The sequence below is a fragment of the Felis catus genome, chromosome B1, assembly GCF_018350175.1.
Source record: "Felis catus isolate Fca126 chromosome B1, F.catus_Fca126_mat1.0, whole genome shotgun sequence".
In the NCBI taxonomy this organism is placed as follows: Eukaryota; Metazoa; Chordata; class Mammalia; order Carnivora; family Felidae; genus Felis; species Felis catus.
In genome coordinates this window covers 67,013,726-67,033,246 of record NC_058371.1, presented here as the reverse complement: position 1 = coordinate 67,033,246, position 19,521 = coordinate 67,013,726, and the positions used below count along the sequence as shown (strand labels likewise).

The following is a 19,521-nucleotide window of genomic DNA, read 5'->3' as shown; positions in this document are numbered from 1 at the left end:
CAGTCAGTTAAGTGTTTGAATTTGGCTCAGGTCATGACCTCAGGGCTCATGAGTTCAAGCCCCACGTCAAGCCCCATGTCAGGCTCTGTGCTGTCAGCATGGAGCCCACATCGGATCCTCAGTTTCCCTCTCTCTCTGACCTTGCTTGCAGTCTCTCTCCCTCTCTCAAAAATAAATAAACTTTAAAAAATAATTTAAAAAAGCTAAAGACCATTTGTATAAAATAAAGAAGAGGTTATGGGAGAACCTCATGTGGATATAGAACTTGATCTCTATGGCTTATATGAGACTGCAGATTATAGAGAAAGGTTAAATCATTTAGAATTCAATGGTGAGAATATTAATTATTGTGTATTAGCTATGTATTTCCTGCATATCAAAATTCTCTAAGATGTAAAGGGGTTAAACAATACATTTATTCAGCTCCCGTTTTATGTATTACCTAATGTGGTTATGTTCTTGGCTGGTTTTGCTGATCTTTGTGGTCATTTAACAGCTTGGCTGGGATGGATGGCCTAGGATATCTAGCTAGAATAGCTGATCTAAAATGTCTCTACTAAGACAGGTTTGTTTTGTTCCACATGCTACAAATTTCCTGGAGGCTAGACTGGGCTTGCTTACATAGTGACAGCAGCATAAATAGAAACCTCAAAGAGCAGGCAGTTTTCAAATCTCTACTTATGCCACGCTAGTTTTTTACCCTATTTGTCAAACCTGTTCAACAAAGTTAAGATCAGTTTTGGCATATAAGAAGAGTCAATAATGTTCAGAGAAGGAGTGGAATAATGGGCAGTTTCAAAATTACACACACACACACACACACACACACACACACACACACACACATACAATCTGCTATAGCTTGAATGTGTCCCTCACCAAAATGATATGCTGAACCCTTAATACCCAATGTGATGATATTTGGAGGTAGGACCTTTGGGAAATGATTAGATCATGAGTCTGGAGACCTTATGAATTAGCTCCCTTGTAAAAGAGACCACTGAGAGCTTCCTTGCCTATTCCTCTGTGTGAGGACACAGAAAATGGATGGCAGTATCCAACCAGGAAGAGGGCCCTCCTCAGAATCTGGCTATGTTGGCAATTTGATCTCAGACTTACAGCCTCCAGAACTGTGAGAACTAAATTTCTGTAGTTTATAAACCACGCAATTTATGTTAGTTTGTAATAGCAATCCAAGCAAATTAATACACAATTCATAAGAGAAAAATGAAAATTTTAACCCTTACAACATAGATACAAAATGGATTAAGGGTTTAAGTTTAAATTTAAGCCTTAAAAATTTTTAGTATGAAATATGGATATATTGTAAAAAAAGTTTTCTTAACTCAAAAATAGTCAAATAATTGACCTCATTAAATTACATTACAATTTCTGTTCAAAATGGACACGATAAAGAAAATGGAAAAATAATTTGGAGAGTATATTTAATGCATATAAGGATTTAATGATTTACATATTGTACATTCTTTTAAATCTTAAAAAATAGTTTAAAAATCTTAAAGAAAAATGGTCATTTCACTAAAAGCAAATCCGAATGGATACTTTAACAATAATTAGGGAATTGAAAATCATTATCACAAATGCTCATCAGTTTATAAATATTACATTAAAAACTACAGATGTTGAGGTGCCTGGGTGGTTCAGTCAGTTGAGCTTCTGGCTCTTGGTTTTGGCTCGCGTCGTGATCTCACGCTTTGTGAGTTGGAGCCCCATGTCAGGCTCCCACTGACATTGGGATTCTGCTTGGAATTCTCTCTTTCTGCCCCTCCCCTGCTCATGTAGGCATGCACGCTCATGTGCTTTCTCTCTCTCTCTCTCTCTCTCTCTCTCTCTCTGTCTCTCTCTCTCAAAATAAATAAATAAATTTAAAAAAATACCATAATTTATGTTAAAAAAAGAAAATGTAGAAGTCTGGTAATACCCACTTTGGTAAAGATTTGGAGTATTAAATATGCTTCTCATGGAAGTGTTCACTGACAAAAATATAGTGGAAAAATACAGTATTTATGTAACTTGAAAATGTCATTTCCCAATGACCCAGAAGTTCTAGTTAATGAGTATACTCCACAGTAAAATTTCTCATGAATGTACATCAAAAGACATATAATTCAGTGTTTGTAGAAACATTGTAAAACTTGGGAACAATCTGAAAATCCATCAAAAAAGACTGGATAGTTGAATTGCTATATTCACTCATGGAAATACATATGAGTGCAAAAATGGATATCTATACTATCACACCAATACATATAACTTTCGTAATTAAAATGCTGAGCAAAAAACCCCACAAAACACAATATACCTTGAGTGTGGTTTCAATATGTAATTTTTCAAAAGCAAACTCTACCTGCAACATGGGGCTTCTATTCACAACCCTAAGATCAATAGCCTCTTGTTCTACCAACTGAGGCAGCCAGACACATCACAATAGGTAAATTTCAAAAGCAGAGAAAACTACAAATATATCATTTCCCGTTCAATAAAAGTAATCTGAAAATTATGAGTATGATAGTCATGTAACTCAGAATAATGTTTGCCTCCCTGTATGAGGACAGTGTAGTGACAGAAATGTCAAAGGCTTTGATTCTCAAGCAGTATTTTCTATATATATATGTGTTCAGCTTACCTCTTTACCTCATACATCTATCTAAGTCCAATATTTGTAAAATATCTTTATAATAAAATAATTTTAAAAAACAATATTTGGGATAATGAGAATAATCTATAGTTTATGGAAAATATGTTATTCATTGTTCAAAAGTCAGTATAATTAAAAAGAAAATAGAGTATAAAAAAGTAAAAAATGAATACGGGCATACTAGAGTGTATCACAGGCCAATTTTTTCTAATGAAAATGTTAGATTTTGATCATTCAAATTTCTCACAGTTAGGTTATTGAGGCCAAGAGGTTTGATACCATGTAAAATATAGAGTATTACTACTTTATGGAATTCTTGACTTTACACAAAAGTTAATATTGCTAAGCTTCTCTTACATCACATCAGAATGAAAGTATTAATGTAATACTAAATTATATATAATATTAATAGTCAATTTCTGCCAGGTTAGTGTAAAGACATCAACATGAGAGTGCAAAACATTTAAAGAGGGCAAATAAGGGCTCAATAGCTATGGTTATTAGTACTGTTTATCATTACGCTTATACTGAATACCAGTTAGGATTGCTCCATAATTATAATAATTTTAATTGAATGTCGTATAAATGCTTAACACACGGAGAATTGATTATCTTTTATAATCTATTTCAAGTATCCTTCAGTTAACACTCATAACCATTACAGTTTCATGAACAAGATTCAAGAATATTTTGATGTTTTTCCCTTATTAGAATATCAATGATATTCCTGTCAAAAAAGTTACATTTATTAATAAGCTCACTTATGTTTTTGCTACAGGTTCTGTAACTTTATTTGTATTATCAAATTGGCCTGTGACCCATAACAACAAAAGAGATACTCTTCTAAATAAAAATATGAACAACTAATATTTTGAAGTTCAAATTAAAATTCTTTTTTTTTTAATTTTTTTTTCAACGTTTATTTATTTTTGGGACAGAGAGAGACAGAGTATGAACGGGGGAGGGGCAGAGAGAGAGGGAGACACAGAATCGGAAACAGGCTCCAGGCTCTGAGCTGTCAGCCCAGAGCCCGACGCGGGACTCGAACTCACGGACCGCGAGATCGTGACCTGGCTGAAGTCGGACGCTTAACCGACTGCGCCACCCAGGCGCCCCATCAAATTAAAATTCTTAAGTGCATTTTTGAAATAGTAGCTGATACTATGACTAACACAATCTATAGGAGATATAGCATTCAAGATGGACAATTTGTTTCATCTCTTAAAAGTAATACGGATGCATGGATCAGGAAAAGTGACAAAATTTTGCTTTCCTTGGGGGGGAAACGTTGCTATTGTTTATGCTAAATGGGCATTCTTGTTACCAATAGAGTGACCGAACTGCGGTTGATTTCTTAAAAATGGCAGACTCTACGGGAGATGTGGCGGCGTGGTGCACGACTGCAGGAGAATAAAGTTACAACCTTTTATTCTGCACCAGCACTAGCTGTGCTAGACAAGTACAAAGTAATACCATTTTTATTTCTTGACTTAAAATATAAATTTTAAAGCTTATATCTTCATTGCCTAGACAACTCTCCAGGGTGTTTTGATATACAAACTGTTCCTTTACCCTTAGGCACATTCTTTATTGACTTCACAAAAAAATGCATCATTTCCAAAATAGTACCTATATTTCGTTACACTGTGAAAGACTGAGAATGAACAGAATCTGCGAATATTACCTGATCCTTTATGTATAAATACTGGCAAGAATTCACCTAAATGTGTTGAGATCATGTGAATATACATAAATATCTCTTATTATTACCCCACCACTTCGTCCTTAAATAATCATTTTAGGATGAGTTTTCATAATTAAACCTAGATAGGATTTGGGGGAAGGTATTTGGCCACCAGTGCTTATAGGTCATTTTGTGACACTATGTTTTTCAGTTGATCTCACTGTTACCAAAGAGTAAAACCTGGACGTATAATCACTATACCACTTGCTAAAATGACCAAATACTGACTTATATGTTGTTTTTTGAACGTAATCTGGTGAAGAATAAGAAAATCTTAACGTTGCATATGATAGTATAATTTTCAGAAAAGAACATTTTCTTTAACATTTTAGGTGCATTAGAGTTATATTATGTTCTCATTATATTTTTAGTGATAAGGACAAACACTACTTTTTCCTTTCTGCATACAATGATTGTTTCAGGGGCTAATGAATAATAAGCCCCCACACCTTTAAATTTTTTTTTAATGTTTATTTATTTTTGAGAGAGAGAGAGACAGAGTACAAGCAGGGGAGAAGCAGAGAGAGGGAGAACAGAATCCTAAGCAGGCCCCAGGCTCGAGCTGTCAGCACAGAGCCTGATGCGGGGCTTGAACCCATGGACCACAAGATGGTGACCTAAGCTGAAGTCGGAGGCTTAAGTGACTGAGCCACCCAGAGGCCCCAAGCCCCCACACTTTTTTAATGTACTTTCACCCCCTGAAGAACCACTTCATGTTTGGATTCTGAGAGAAAAATGTAAATCCTTCTCACTCTTTTTTTATGAGGAATGCCACTTTAAAATGGGGGGAAGGGTAGATTAAGGATGGGGGAGTTACACAAATTAATTTAGGCTTGTGTTCAGTAAAAACCCTAATAAACTTGAATAATGAAGTTATGTTAATGTAGGTATGCATTAGGGGGAGCCGAGATTTGTTTGCGTGTCTGTTTGCATTATATATAATATTAGTACTATTATGTGGGAGACTGCCGACAAAAAGCAGCAGAAGCTGATTTCATTATGAATACTTTTGTAGGCTCCACAAGTAGATGCCTAGATGGAGTGTGGCATGCATGGTATTTATTCATCGGGCATCAACACCTGTGGAAAGGAAAATGGAAGAAGTAGATTTGGAAGTTAGAAGTGTGCCTGCAAAATAGGCCTAAATGAAAACTCAGCCAATCTTACAGAAAATTTAGGAGTATATTATGGCTCATCACAGATGGCCAGCCTTTTAATCTGCACCACAATCAGTCATTGTATATGGCCTGCACTAAGATAAACTGAGGTAATTATAAAGAAACTGACAGCTACAGTCTGTCTGCTGACAGCTGTGCAATAAGTCCTGTGTCAAAAGCAGATTTAGTTGGGGCGCCTGGGTGGCTCAGTCGGTTAAGCATACAACTTTGGCTCAGGTCATGATCTCACGGTTTGTGGGTTCAAGCCCTGCATCGGGCTCTGTGCTGACAGCTCAGAGCCTGGAGCCTGCTTCGGATTCTGTATCTCCTTCTCTCTCTGCCCGCCCCCCACCTGTGCTCACTTTCTCTCTCTCTGTCTCAAAAATACATAAAACATAAAAAAAAATTAAAAAGTAAATTAGGTAATATATCTCTGTACCCATCAAAGTCCATCCAAAGTCCATCCAGTGGGCTACTCATCATCTCTGTCCTCTACTGTATTCAAGTTAGATTCTGCTTTGCCCGTACCAGTGATTCCTCTGCTGTTATGACCTAGGCCCCCATTCCCTAAGTGTAGAGACCCTGGTCACCACGTCCTTCTCAGCTGAGGTTAATGAAGGTGTTCATTTACAGTCATGACCGGGAAAGTGTGTACCAATAGGCACCAAAATGGATTATCTGGATGATAGCTATACATCTCATCTCTGCCTTTATTGTGTAACAGCAGCCCTATCCCCTTCAGAAATAATCAGAGTTAATTACACTTGCCAAACTGCTGACTCCTGCCTTTGCCTACTGGTCCTTGGACACAGTAACCTAAAGTGCTTGAGTGGCAGCCATCATTTTTAGCTTAGTTTTTGTGATCCCTGGTGAAAGAATGTTCCCTTTAGGGAATACGAGCTGTAACTTGGCAGAGCATTAGTATGTGAGAGAAGAAAGCCAAAACACTTCCATGTGTTATTGAGAATGATGATAAGTGGAGGTAAATCCAGCTTCCATATTTAATTATCAAACTTATGTCAGACATATATTCTTCCTGTTGGACATACAATGACATATAGAGGTCTTTAGTTCAATTTGTATACTAAAGCTTGGAAGACAGTACCTCAACCTTGTATACTATTGTCTCAAGGAGAAGGCGGTGGGACACATCAACTACATCTCCAGCAGATTGTTCAAATACTCTATCAGCTAGTCATTTCAGGGTGGTGCAGTATGGGATATAAAGTAGATTCTAAAGTCCTGAAATAAATTTTACACTTTCTTTGCTATAAAGTGGTTCCCCTAATCCGGTGTGATTAATGTGATTAAATTCTCCAAGTATCTCAAGGAGTAGTGCATAGTGAGGCCCTCTGGATATTATTTGTCTAAACAAATCTATGGGCTAATGGAAAAGAGTTCAATGCTAATGTTTGTTGAAGTTTTATTTGAAATAGACAAAACTAGAAATTATAAAAACATATAGCAACAAGTGAAAGGATAAAATATCTTTAGGATATCCATACAATGCAATGCTCAACAGCAATAGAAAAGAAACTATTGATATGAACAACAACATGAATGGATATCAAAATTATTATATCAAGTAAAAAAGTAAAGGAGTACTTTCACCTAATTCCGTTTATATAAAATTTAAAAAAATGTAAACTTAAAATCTTCAGTGACAATAGATCAATGGTGGTGTGGGGAAGGAGTAGGAAATTTGGAGAGCTGAGAGGGATAGATTACACAAGAGAAGGAAAACACTTTTGATGGCTATGGATATGTCCATTATCTTCGGTGCAGAAATTATTTCATGGGCATATATCATACTAAATCTTATCACCTTTTACACTTCAAACATGTGTACTATATTGCATGTCAATTAAATTTTCACAAAGCTGTTTGAAAAGGAAGATATAACAATCTCATCTATTCCCACCTGGTTATTTCCAAGATTAAGTGTGAAAAGTAAACATAATGTACTTTGAGCCATATAGGTACTAAATAAATATTGGCTATTATTACTCATAACAAATAAGAATAAATTACTAGTATTAATGTAATAAAATACCAAAAAGCATTAGTAATAAGTCATAGGTCAAAAATTAATAAATCATAGCTCAAAAGCCATGGTACATTTTTCAAAATGCTAGAAACTGATGATGATGAAGAAATTAGTAAAAATGTTAAAAAGTGAGTTGCAGCAAAAGGGATAATTTGAGAGAAATCTGCAGCCCTATTTCAGTTACAATAGAAGAAAGTAAAAAATGAAAAGGTTGTGAATGTGTTCTAAGAAATTATAAAAAGATCAGAATAAAACCAAAGAAACTATAATAAAAAGTCTGGCCTGATCAGAAAAAAGAAGCACAAGTGAATAATATTAGGAATAACTAAAGAGACATAAAAACAGTTTCAATATTGGTAACGACAAGAAGGACCACCAGAAAAGAATATCAACTTCTAGTACTTCTCACACAGGTATTTGGGATTATTCTAACAGCTAAAGAAAACTAAGAAAATTAATACTAATAATAATATTCCCAAAATGAAAAAGGTGGGAACCAGAAGATTTTGGCACAGCCAAAACCTTTCAGAATTGGGAAATTCTTTTACTTATTTGGGAATTATTCTCAAATAAGTAGAGACATCCAAGAAGCTGCAGGTTTAAAAACCCTTCAGGCTAGGGGATAAAACAGATCTACTATAGTTAAAGACCATGTCATGTAAAGACTGGAGAATCACAGGCAGACACATTAGAATAAAATATTAAGAGTTTGAAAACCAACATTCAAATGACCTGCCTTTAGGCTTTAAGAAACATGGGTTGTCTGGAGAAACTTATGCTTTGGAATTGGATAAGGTAATACAATAATACCAATGATTTTATTTTTCTATATTTTATATATATATATATATATATATATATATATGAAAGAATCATTTCTGAAGGAATAAATCTTCATGCTAGTTTTCAAATAATTTCTAAAAACAAGTTGTTTCAAATAAAATGTTTAGCACATAATCAATTCTAGGCACCCAAATAATGAAAGATAGACTTATAAATCTATGCTTAATATTACAAGGAGATTGTAGCTAATCTTGAAATATTCATAAGATAATTGAAAATTAAAAAAACATAGTGACATCTCAGTGTCAGACAAAAACAAAAGCCAAGAAAAATGATAAAACCTGATAAACACAGAAATTATAATTAACAATTCAGTGAATGCATTTAACAGTTTAAACACATCTGGAGAGGGAATTAATTGCCAGGAAAATAAGTCAAAATAAGTGATACAGAAGTGGAATGCAAAGTCTAAAAAGATGGGAGGGCGCCTGTGTGGCTCAGTCAGTTAAGTGTCCACCTCTTGATTTCGACTCCAGTTATGATCTCACACTTCATGAGATAGAACCCCGCATCAGGCTCTGTATCGACAGCATGGAGCCTGCTTGGGATTCTCTCTTTCCTTCTCCCTAGCCCTCCCCCCCCTTTTTGCTCACGCATTCGTGTGTACACTCTCTTTCTAAAAATAAATAAATAAACTTTAAAAAAAGGAAAAGTTCAGACTAGTAGAAAAGAGATACAGGAGTTAGAGTTTAACAAATACTTAATTGGAGACCTAGTAAGAAAAGTAAGAGGTTATGGAGTAAAAGAAATTTAAAACAATTTGAGTAGTTAATAGGTAATAATTTTCCAAAACAGTTAAAAGTCATCAATTCATAGTTTAAAAATGCTCAGTAGCCCCAAATAAGTCATAAAGAAAATCACAACCAATTACATCATAGTGAAATCATAGAAATCTAAAAAAAAAAAAAAAGGAAATAAATCATAAATGAGCTAGAGGGCAAAAAAGAGACGCTATGTTTTAATGGCAAAATTTAAACAAATAGCTGACTTTTCATCAGGAGTAATTAAATCCACAGGATAGTGGACTATGTTCAAAACACTAAATACATAAACATTTGATAATTGACAAGGAAAAAAATATACACTTCTGGAATTCAGACCAGTCAAAGATATTTTCTAGCAACCTAAAAGAAAGAATGCACTACCAGCAGACCTAAGCTAAAGGCCATTCTGAAAGTGTTCACCAAGTTCAGGCAGAAAGAACTATTTTCAGATGAAGTATTCGTGATGTAAAAATAAATGAAGAACAGTAAATATAAAAATGCAAATGTGAATATTGATTCTACCAAGTGATAATAATATCCTTCGGTGTCAAACATTTTATGGATAATAAATAAAATTGCATACTGTATTGGTTAGTGTTTTCCAGAAAAACAGAACCGATAAGATATATAACGAGAGAGAGGAGATTTATTATAGAAATTGGCTCACATAGCTACAGAGGCCAAGAAGTGCCACAATCTGCTGCCTGCAAACTGGAGAACCAGAAAAGCCTCCGGTGTAATTCAGTTTAAGTCTGAAGGCCTGAGATCCAGGAGCTCCAATGTTATAGGGCAGGAGAAAATGGACATCCGAGAGAGAGAGAGAGAGAGAGAGAGAGAGAGAGAGAGAGAGAGAGGGAGAATTTCTCCCTTTCCTGGCCTTTTCCTATTTGGGTTCTCAATAATGTGTGCCACATTGGTGAGGGTGATCTTCTTTGCTCAGTCTACTGATACAAATGCTGATCTCTCCCAGAAACACTCTCACAAATATACCCAGAAATAACATTTTACCAACTACGTGGACATTCCTTAGCTCTGTCAAGCTGACATCTAAAAGTAACCCTCACACATGACAAGAATAGAAAAACATTTGGGATGAAGATGAATGGAATTAACATGCTTAAACTCCTTTTATTATCTGTGAGAGGAATGAGGGTGTCAGGAGATTTTGGTAAGTAAAAAATGTATGCTCTATTTCCTAGCTACTGCTAGAAAAAAACAATAAAAGAAATATAGCTTCTAAGTTGACAGAAAGGAATGTGGTATAGTAATTGTGGAATTATCAATCTTAAGAAAGAAAGCAGAGGAAATGACTACAGACAGATTACACAAAAAAGAAAAAAAAAGAATCACAATTAAAAAGCGCTCTTTCCAATATATATATAAACATATAGAAATGCTGAGGTAACTACATAATGATAAGATAAAATAGAAATTAAAGCAAAACTTAACCAGTATGTCATTTCAAAAGAAAAAAGTTTCAATTCACCAAGAATATATAACAAGTTTAACTTGGTATGAATTTAGTAAAATCACCAGAAATTATATACAGCTGTAACTGATAGACAAACAGAAACTATCAGAAGGGATAAAGGCATTTTGAATAGAAATTAATAAACTTGATCTAATATACATACACAGAACATTGTTATCTAAGAATTAAAGAACATACGCATCTCTTTCTTGGAACTGTGGGTCCTAGGTGTTCATTTTATTGTTTCTAAGTCCATTATATGTATGTCCTGTGTTTTCTTTTAAAATTAATATTCTGTAATAGAAATTAAGTAAAACAACTATCACAAGATTTATAGAAGGGAATAACCATGATACAATAACAAAAAAATCCAGAGATTAAATTGAACAGCAAGAAATTAAGTGCATGTGGAATAAAATAAGGAGTTCCAACAAAGTCTATGTGGAATATTCTAGAATACTGATAGTATAAATGAGGCTCTATCCAAAGACAAAATAGTTAATACTTTTTTATAACTGGAAATAACACATAAGTTTTTAAAAATGTTTTTTTAATGCTTATTTATTTTTGAGAGAGAGCACAAGTGAAAGAAGGGCAGAGAGAGGGAGACAGAATATGAAGCAGCCTCTAGGCTCTGAGCTATAAGCAGAGTTCAAAGCAGGGCTCAAACTCCTGAATCATGGCATCATGATCTGAGCTGAAGCCAGATGCTTAACTGACTGAGCCACCCAGGCGCCATAAAATACATAAGTTTTTATATTAGGAAAACATGAATATTGTGCTGAATATACAGAAACATTCTGCTAAAACTGCAAAACATAAAGGAAAAAATAAATGCTCTAAAAGATATTCAAAAAAACCAATGTGTATTAATATGAAAAAAAGAACATTGGACTGAAAGATAACTTTTCATCAACAATAATATGCTAGAAAAATCAATAATAACTAAAATGTTGAGGAAATATATTTATTATATAACTTATCTAGCTAAATTCAGAAAACAAATGTAATTATACTTGGCTTCTCATTATCAACAAATACTGGAAAAACGAATAAAGATTTTAAATTTCCAAGGAAAAATATTCTTTTTTTTAAATTTTTTTTTTCAACGTTTATTTATTTTTGGGACAGAGAGAGACAGAGCATGAACGGGGGAGGGGCAGAGAGAGAGGGAGACACAGAATCCGAAACAGGCTCCAGGCTCTGAGCCATCAGCCCAGAGCCTGACGTGGGGCTCGAACTCACGGACCGCGAGATCGTGACCTGGCTGAAGTCGGAGGCTTAACCGACTGCGCCACGCAGGCGCCCCGGAAAAATATTCTTTAGTCTACAATTCTATCTCCTGTATAGTCTCATTTAGGAGGTTTAAAAATGAGGTTAGGTTGCCAGATATAACATTTTCAAATTAGAATAAAACTGAAAGTTTACCACAACAAAGCATTCCTAACTACTTTTATGAGTTATGTAACATTTAGAAAACTCAGCTTTCTCATTTGTAAACTGTGGAGGAGTGTATAATTCTACTTTGCATTGTGTACAAGTCGAATTCTAAAATTGTAAGCATAAAGTACAAGTTCTGATATATTATTAGGTTTCAATGAATATTACTTATCTTTACTATTACTTTTACTTATTAACATATAGAAATAATGCTATATATTTTTGAAAGAATGGAATTAAAACACATTTATTTATTTAATTTATTTTTTCCCATCTTTATCAATATATAATTTCCATATAGTATTAAGTTTAAGGTGTACAACATTGTTGTGGCTTTAATAAATTGCCCTTTGTTAAGTCGAAACTGGGTGTCACATGGTGAACCATGGGGTTTAAGAAGAAGCCACAAAGGAACTGAAAGAAGTTTATTACTCAAAGGTCCTGGAGGAAGTACACAGCACACCTTGAGGGGTCACGTGAGGAAGTCAAGGCATGATACAGGCAGAGAGAAAGAAGGACCTGAGGCACATCCTTTTATTAGGGTCCTTAAGTTGGATGCTTTGGGGTTCCCAGGCTAAGACCAGATTAATCAATTCAAACCCCCCCCAAAAAAATCTAAACTCCACAGGGTCTTATATAAGGGGCACACAAGGGGAAAGGCTCTGTCTGGGAGACACAGGAGAGTGTTCATCACAAGGGCCTTTGGGGAAGTCTTATCAGGGACTTACATTTACTTGTGACTTTGTGGGGTGCTATCTATGGCATGTGCTCACATGAGGCCCCTGCTGGCAGTTTGATCAAACAAAATGTATGCCAAGCCAGCAATAGCATGGTGTAGCTTAGCTAAATGCTTGACAGAATAATGAGATACATGTATATACTGCAGAATGAAATCACTTATATTTAGACTACTCCCTCCAGTCTTGGAATTGGCAAGAAATTAAATAAAGGAAATAAAATTTACAAAAATATTAGCCTTTATCAGATATGAATAATGACACAAATACTGTGAAAAACCACTACTTCTTATAAACAGAAAAAAATAAATGAAAATATACTTCATTATTGTGTGCTAACTTTTCCAATATTTTCTGTTAACAACCTCTGATAGAGAAGTTAATAATCTGTATAAATCATTTTAAAAGCACTTCAAGTAATGCTTATTGCTAAGGAAATGTTTTAAGTACAGGACAAAAATATATGAGTATTTTATCATCAAAAGTCATGCTTTTTGGTCTAGATCGAAAACTTTTAGTTTTTAATTTTGACTTTTAGTACTTGGAAAAAGAGATAATGCTGCTGGCAGTATCATTGCATCCAGAGATGCAAGCTAGCCAGCCCCGCTTATGACTTATGCAGAAAGAAAGATTAGATTATAATAAATCAAGAATGCAGCATTTTCAAATTTGCCCAATGGATCTATATGGATCTTGGTTAGTTTGTATATTGCACTGGGCTCCCCATTTCTACAGACTCTTTGTACAAGTTATTGGTGTATTTGTGGTTACATATTACTTATTAGATGACACTATCTTGAGCATAACATAAAATATATTTAACTAAGCTTTTCTTACACTAAAGATTTGTGATTAATCTAGTCTTCAAATGTATCAGTCACATAACAAATATCTTGGATATCTCTTCAAACATTATGAGCTATTGGGACAAGCTAAAAGTTTCCTGAGGTTGCTTAAAACACAGAATTTCATTAGAGCCTAGGAATATCACTTATTGAAAATAAGTGTTAATTTTCCTTGTGAGTTATAGATGTTTTAAGACAAATGGGAGCTCTATCAGTATTTTTAAATTCAAAAAATAAAAACAGAGAAATGTATCTTAAGAGTGCCTATAATAACAAGAAAGCAAGTACTGCATGTGAAGGTATAAATGGCCCTCATTTCATAGAAATCCAACTTTGGTCCCTTGAAGCAGCACATTCAAATGGAAATAGCAAAAAGTACAATAACATTTAGAGATTTTCATGTGGAGATTGTTAGAAATTGTTCTGGAAGTGAAGAGAAAAGGTAAAATTTCATTTAATTAATGAAGTTAATTAAATGAGATAATTTTGTGGCTAGTTGATATTCAATTTGACTTAGACAAGTGGTAGTTGGCTCTGTATCAAACTTATCAGTATTTAAACAATTTCTTTGGGGAAGAAAATTAGTTTAATGGTGTTCACAAATATTTATTTTATAGACATGTGGAAGGTACTGATTAGTCATTAGACAGATCTTATTTATTTAGGAAGCGTCTATTATCATAGAATATACTTTATTTTCACTATTTTAAAATTATTTTTTAAGTTGGTGAGGTATTTAAGCCATCAGGATAGCAAATTGCTAAGAAAGATATAGCACTACAGTTCATCAGTGGTATGTAACATTACTAAAATGTTAATAAATATGAATATGAAATATAATATACTTATTTCAATGTTATTTACAAGATTCTTGTAGAAAATTATTTTCATCATCATAATAGGCCAAATTTTACATATTTTGATTTTAAGGCTTTATGTAAATAAGATTTTTCTTTGGGACAGATTTTTATAGGAGTAACAAAACGGAAAATGCTACTATTATTCTTTGTGACCAGCATTCTCAGTTACTCTATATTTTGTGAGACTTCTTCAATAAACATGAATTTTTTGGACCTATTGGTTAATTTTATTTCAGTCAGCTTAGCATACTTACCAATGGAATTCATAAAAATCTGTAAGAAATCAGATGACCTTTTAAAAAGTATTTATCAATAGGTATTTAATAAATACTTCTTGGATAAAATGATTAAAATATGATACTAGCTTACAAGTTCTCATAGTACCTAAATTGTCCTTTTGAAACCTCAAAAATATTTTTCCCTTATTTAGGGTAAAGAAGAGGAAATTATCTCTCCAAATATCTCTTGTATGAAAACCCTAAATATGTGAAATATATTAAAGCAATAGACCAGGAAAGATAATGATGGTAACATAAATAGACTCTCTAATTCCTCTTACAGGAACAAAACAAAAGAACAAGTAGATATCAGAAGGAAAAAAAAAAAAAACAAAACATACCAAACAAAATAAAACAAAACCACCATCAATAATGAAAACAATAACAGAACATCAGAAGAGAGACATCTCCAACAAAATTGGATGAAAAATTATCCCAGAAAAAAAAAATGGGGAGATGTAAATCATCTACAACAGCTGGATTTAAAGAAGATGGACATAAAAGATACCAAGATCATGAAGAGATGGGTTTGTATGATTGTCTTAAGCTCAGGGTATAAGAAATGCTTACAAATACCTTTAAAAGGAGGTGACTCTAAAATGGTGGAATCATTAGTAGGTGGACATGAAAGCAACCAGTAAAAACAATAGAAATGTCAGGCTTTCATTTATAAGCAAGTGATATTAAGAAATATTAACAGGGGTGTCTGGATGGCTCAGTCAGTTGAGTGTCTGACTTCGGCTCAAGTCATGATCTCATGGCTCATGAGTTCAAGCCTCACATTGGGCTTTGTGCTGACAGCTCAGAGCCTGGAGCCTGCTTCAGATTCTGTGTCTCCCTCTCTTTGCCCCTCCCCTGCTCACGCTCTCTCTCTCTCTCTCTCTCTCTCTCTGTCAAATATAAATAAACATTTAAAAAAATTAAAAAAAAAGAAATATTAACAAAAACTAGGAAATGAAATATGATGATGCCTGCATATTCTTTTCATGTCATTGCTTAATAGTCAGTGAAGAATTAATTTTCTAGGATAATGCATTTGACAAGTATAGGCAAAATATTCTAAAATTACAGGTTAATTTATAAATGTTTGTACAGTAGAAGGTATAACCACATAGATTACATATTTATTTTCTTATTGGATATTGAGGAGTTTTGTATCAATTAGGAAATTTATTTCATTATTAACATGACAGAATGCTTAAATCTTCAGCCCTGGGCCACTTGGATGGCTCATTTGGTTAGGTGTCTGACTCTTGATTTTGGTTTAGGTCCTGATCTCATGGTTCATCAGTTTGAGCCTTCCATCGGGCTCTAAGCTGAGCATGGAGCCTGCTTAGAATTCTCTCTCTCTCCCTCTCTCTCTGCCTCTCCCCCACTATCACCCTCTCTATCTCAAAATAGAATAAACTTTAAAAAATTAATAAATAAATCTCAAGTCTTCAATATCTTTTTTGAACTAGCCTTATCATCCTACTGGTTTCCTCATTGCATAATAAGTTTAATAAAATCTTTGACAGATACTCATTTTATATTTGTATATCACAGAGAGAAGCATTTGTAATTTCATACAAACAAATTTCATACAAATTTCATATATATTTCTTTAATATATATATACATATAATATATATAATATATAATATATATATTATATATATATAAAGAGTGTTGGGGGTTCAACTGAAATGCTTAAGTAGACCTACCTTCTAGAACAAATGAAACATATTAATTCACAAGTGCTCCTCATGGGATATTTATAGCTAAGAACATCTCTTTCCCCATTATTTCCTCAGGTGCTTGAAATTTTTACAGGTACTGTGATTTGTGTTGTTTTTATAATGTCCATAATTATAAAACCAACCCAGAAAACACACACACATGTCTGCAAGCACACAAATTTCCTCATGGTGAAAAGTTGATATTTCTGGCAACAGTATTATGTGTTGTCTTCTATGTTTACTTCAAAATTATATATTGTAACTTTAAATAGGCAAAATATATTGATCAGGTATCCATGATTTTATCTAATCATATGATCAAATCACTCTGAAATTCTGTGGGTTGCCTTTTAGAATCAGCTTTTAAATAAGAATAAATAAATAGATAAATGAAGATTTGCAAAGTCTCTTACACCTGAAATTATTTCAGATTTGCTAGAAGTACCTCAAAGATTGTAAAGCTTTGTTCTTTCACACTATAAGAATGCTATAAATAACTTTATTTGATGTGTTCATATTTTTAATTGGATTCTGTTATTATAAATAGCTGAATGGAAAAAAAAATCAAACTAAAGGGATATTTGTGAATAGAAATTTATTATTGTAAATTTGGGGGGGATTAAACACTTTACAGAATATATTAGAAGTCTCTGGAGATTTGTTAATGTTCTTAATGTCCATAATATTGTTAAACAAAATCTAATCTGGACTTATGTGAGGAAAAATTTTATACAAAAAGACTATTGTAACAAAGAAGATGCTCTGATCTAAGGATCTGCACGTGTCTCAAAATGAAACAAAAAAAAGTGTGGGGGAGAGACTTTTATAGGGAATGGGGGATGCTAGCTGGGACTTTGAGGGGAAAAAATGAGTAAGTGGGGGTTTGCACAAAACATCACTGAGGAAGTTTAACAAGAAATAATTCATGCTGTGCAAATGATTCTTGTAATAAGTGATTGTTCTACACCTTAGAGTTTACTTAAACTTGGGGTGGGAGGAGCCACAACTGAGAGGACTGTGAGAGGAGAGAAGCCTGACTGAAGGTTGTTCAAGCCAAGTCAGTGGCCAAGTAATGGGCAACTGGTCGGTCCTCTCTGTTGTTTAAGAGAGACAAAGTTCATCTTTAAAAACTATTAGAGATGCAATAGTTATTGTGAAGTTGAGGTTCTCAAGGTGGTTTTCACAACGGGTTGGACACACACTCTTGCTGGCTTTAAAAAAAAAATAGCTGTATGATTTATTGTGTATGTTGTCAACCTAACAATTATGGAGAGCTTGGAGATCCAGCATTTGATGAGTGGTATGCCTTAGGAATATAATAAAACGAGTAAAACCGGTTTGTGCTGGGAGCTGGTGGCATGGTGCAGGGCTCTGAAGAATGAGCGGCTTGGGTGTGCAGACTGGTTTCCAGGGATTGTGACTTGCAGGGTCCGCCACGGAGCCAGAGCAGATGCTGGAGACACAGACGCAAGGTATGGCAAACCCTCACTCTGGGTGTGGTCTCACCAACCATGTCAAGGAGATAGTAGACGATGAGAATATGAATGCAGAAAAGTCATCAAAACAGATAGTGGATCTCCATTCTTTGCCACCTCGTGCCTATGTGGGTCAGACAGTTGTGCCTATTTTATTATAGGGACTTGCTCTGCTTACAAAAAGCCACCAAATCCCATTGGGTTTCTACCATCTTACCTTTAAACAAAAACAAGGCACGGTTTGAAGATCGAAACTGATTTATTGGGAAGAACAGAAAAAAATTGGTTTCCACTGCAGATTTACATGATTAACAGGCAGCTTTAATTGCCACGATTCCCCCATCCCCGCCTTGGATTTTGTTTTTCGTTTTTGTTGTTTGTTTGTTTGTTTGTTTGTTTTTAAGTATAAAAACCTTCAGAACAACAGAACTTATTTCCAAAATTGCAGAAAAAAAAAACATTTCCCTTATTTTTATTTAATCATCACATTTATTCAATGAGTGTATTCTGTGTAATTTTTGATCAGATTGTCTTTAACTTTGCTTTTAAAATGACCTTCAAGGGGCACCTGGGTGGCTCAGTCATTAAGAGTCTGACTTCTGCTCATGGCATGATCTCAGGGTTCAAGAGTTCAAGCCCCACGTCAGCCTCTATGCTGACAGCTCAGAGTCTGGAGCCTGTTTTGGATTCTGTGTCTCCCTCTCTCTCTGCCCCTCCCCTGTTCATGTTCTCTCTTTCTCTCTCTCTCAATAAAAAATAAATAAATAAATAAATAAATAAATAAATAAATAAATAAATAATAAATAAAATAGAATGTCCTTCAAAATAAACTATTAAAGCATAGAAGAAGAGGAGGAGGAGGACAGGAAGGAGGAGGAGGAGGAGAAGAAGAAGAAAAAAACAAGGTTTTAGTTTGGAAGAAAGCCAGTTGAGAGGATTCTGAACATTGGCATCCTTAGAAGCCAGAGTAAGAATGCAGTGGAATCAGACAAACTTTCTGGTATGATCTGAATATTTTTGGTGTTGTCACAGCCATCAGGGAGGCTTTAGAGAACATATGTACAATACTTGGTTTTAAACACTGCATGAATGCTCCCTTAGGACCAGAATTATGTCTGCTGCCAGATGATTTTACAGGAGTTCCTATAGTTCTCTGGCAGTGAGGTTGTTAGATTAGGTAAGATTGTCCATAGTCTTGATTTATACTCAGAGTGGAAGTTGGAAAATATAGGAGTTCTGGTGAATATTTTCAGTGGCCTATATGGAAGCAGTGCCAGGCATGAAGGCTAACCATACAGATCTGCTATGTGGCATCCAAGTCTTTTAGATTTACTTTCAATCTTCAAGACTATCATCTAAAGATTCCTTAAAAACTTAATGAGAATGGAAGGTCACAGTGTCTTACTGGGGTTAGATTTTTTAACCTACATTTGTAACTGAATTATTTGTATAGACATTTTAGAGCATCAAATCAAAGGTAATA

At 34.3% G+C, this 19,521-nt stretch overlaps 1 pseudogene; it reads left to right on the top strand.

Moving 5' to 3' along the window:
- Window positions 1-237: 237 nt before the first annotated feature.
- LOC101086472 lies at window positions 238-18,296 on the top strand (annotated as a pseudogene).
- The last annotated feature ends 1,225 nt before the right edge of the window (window positions 18,297-19,521 follow it).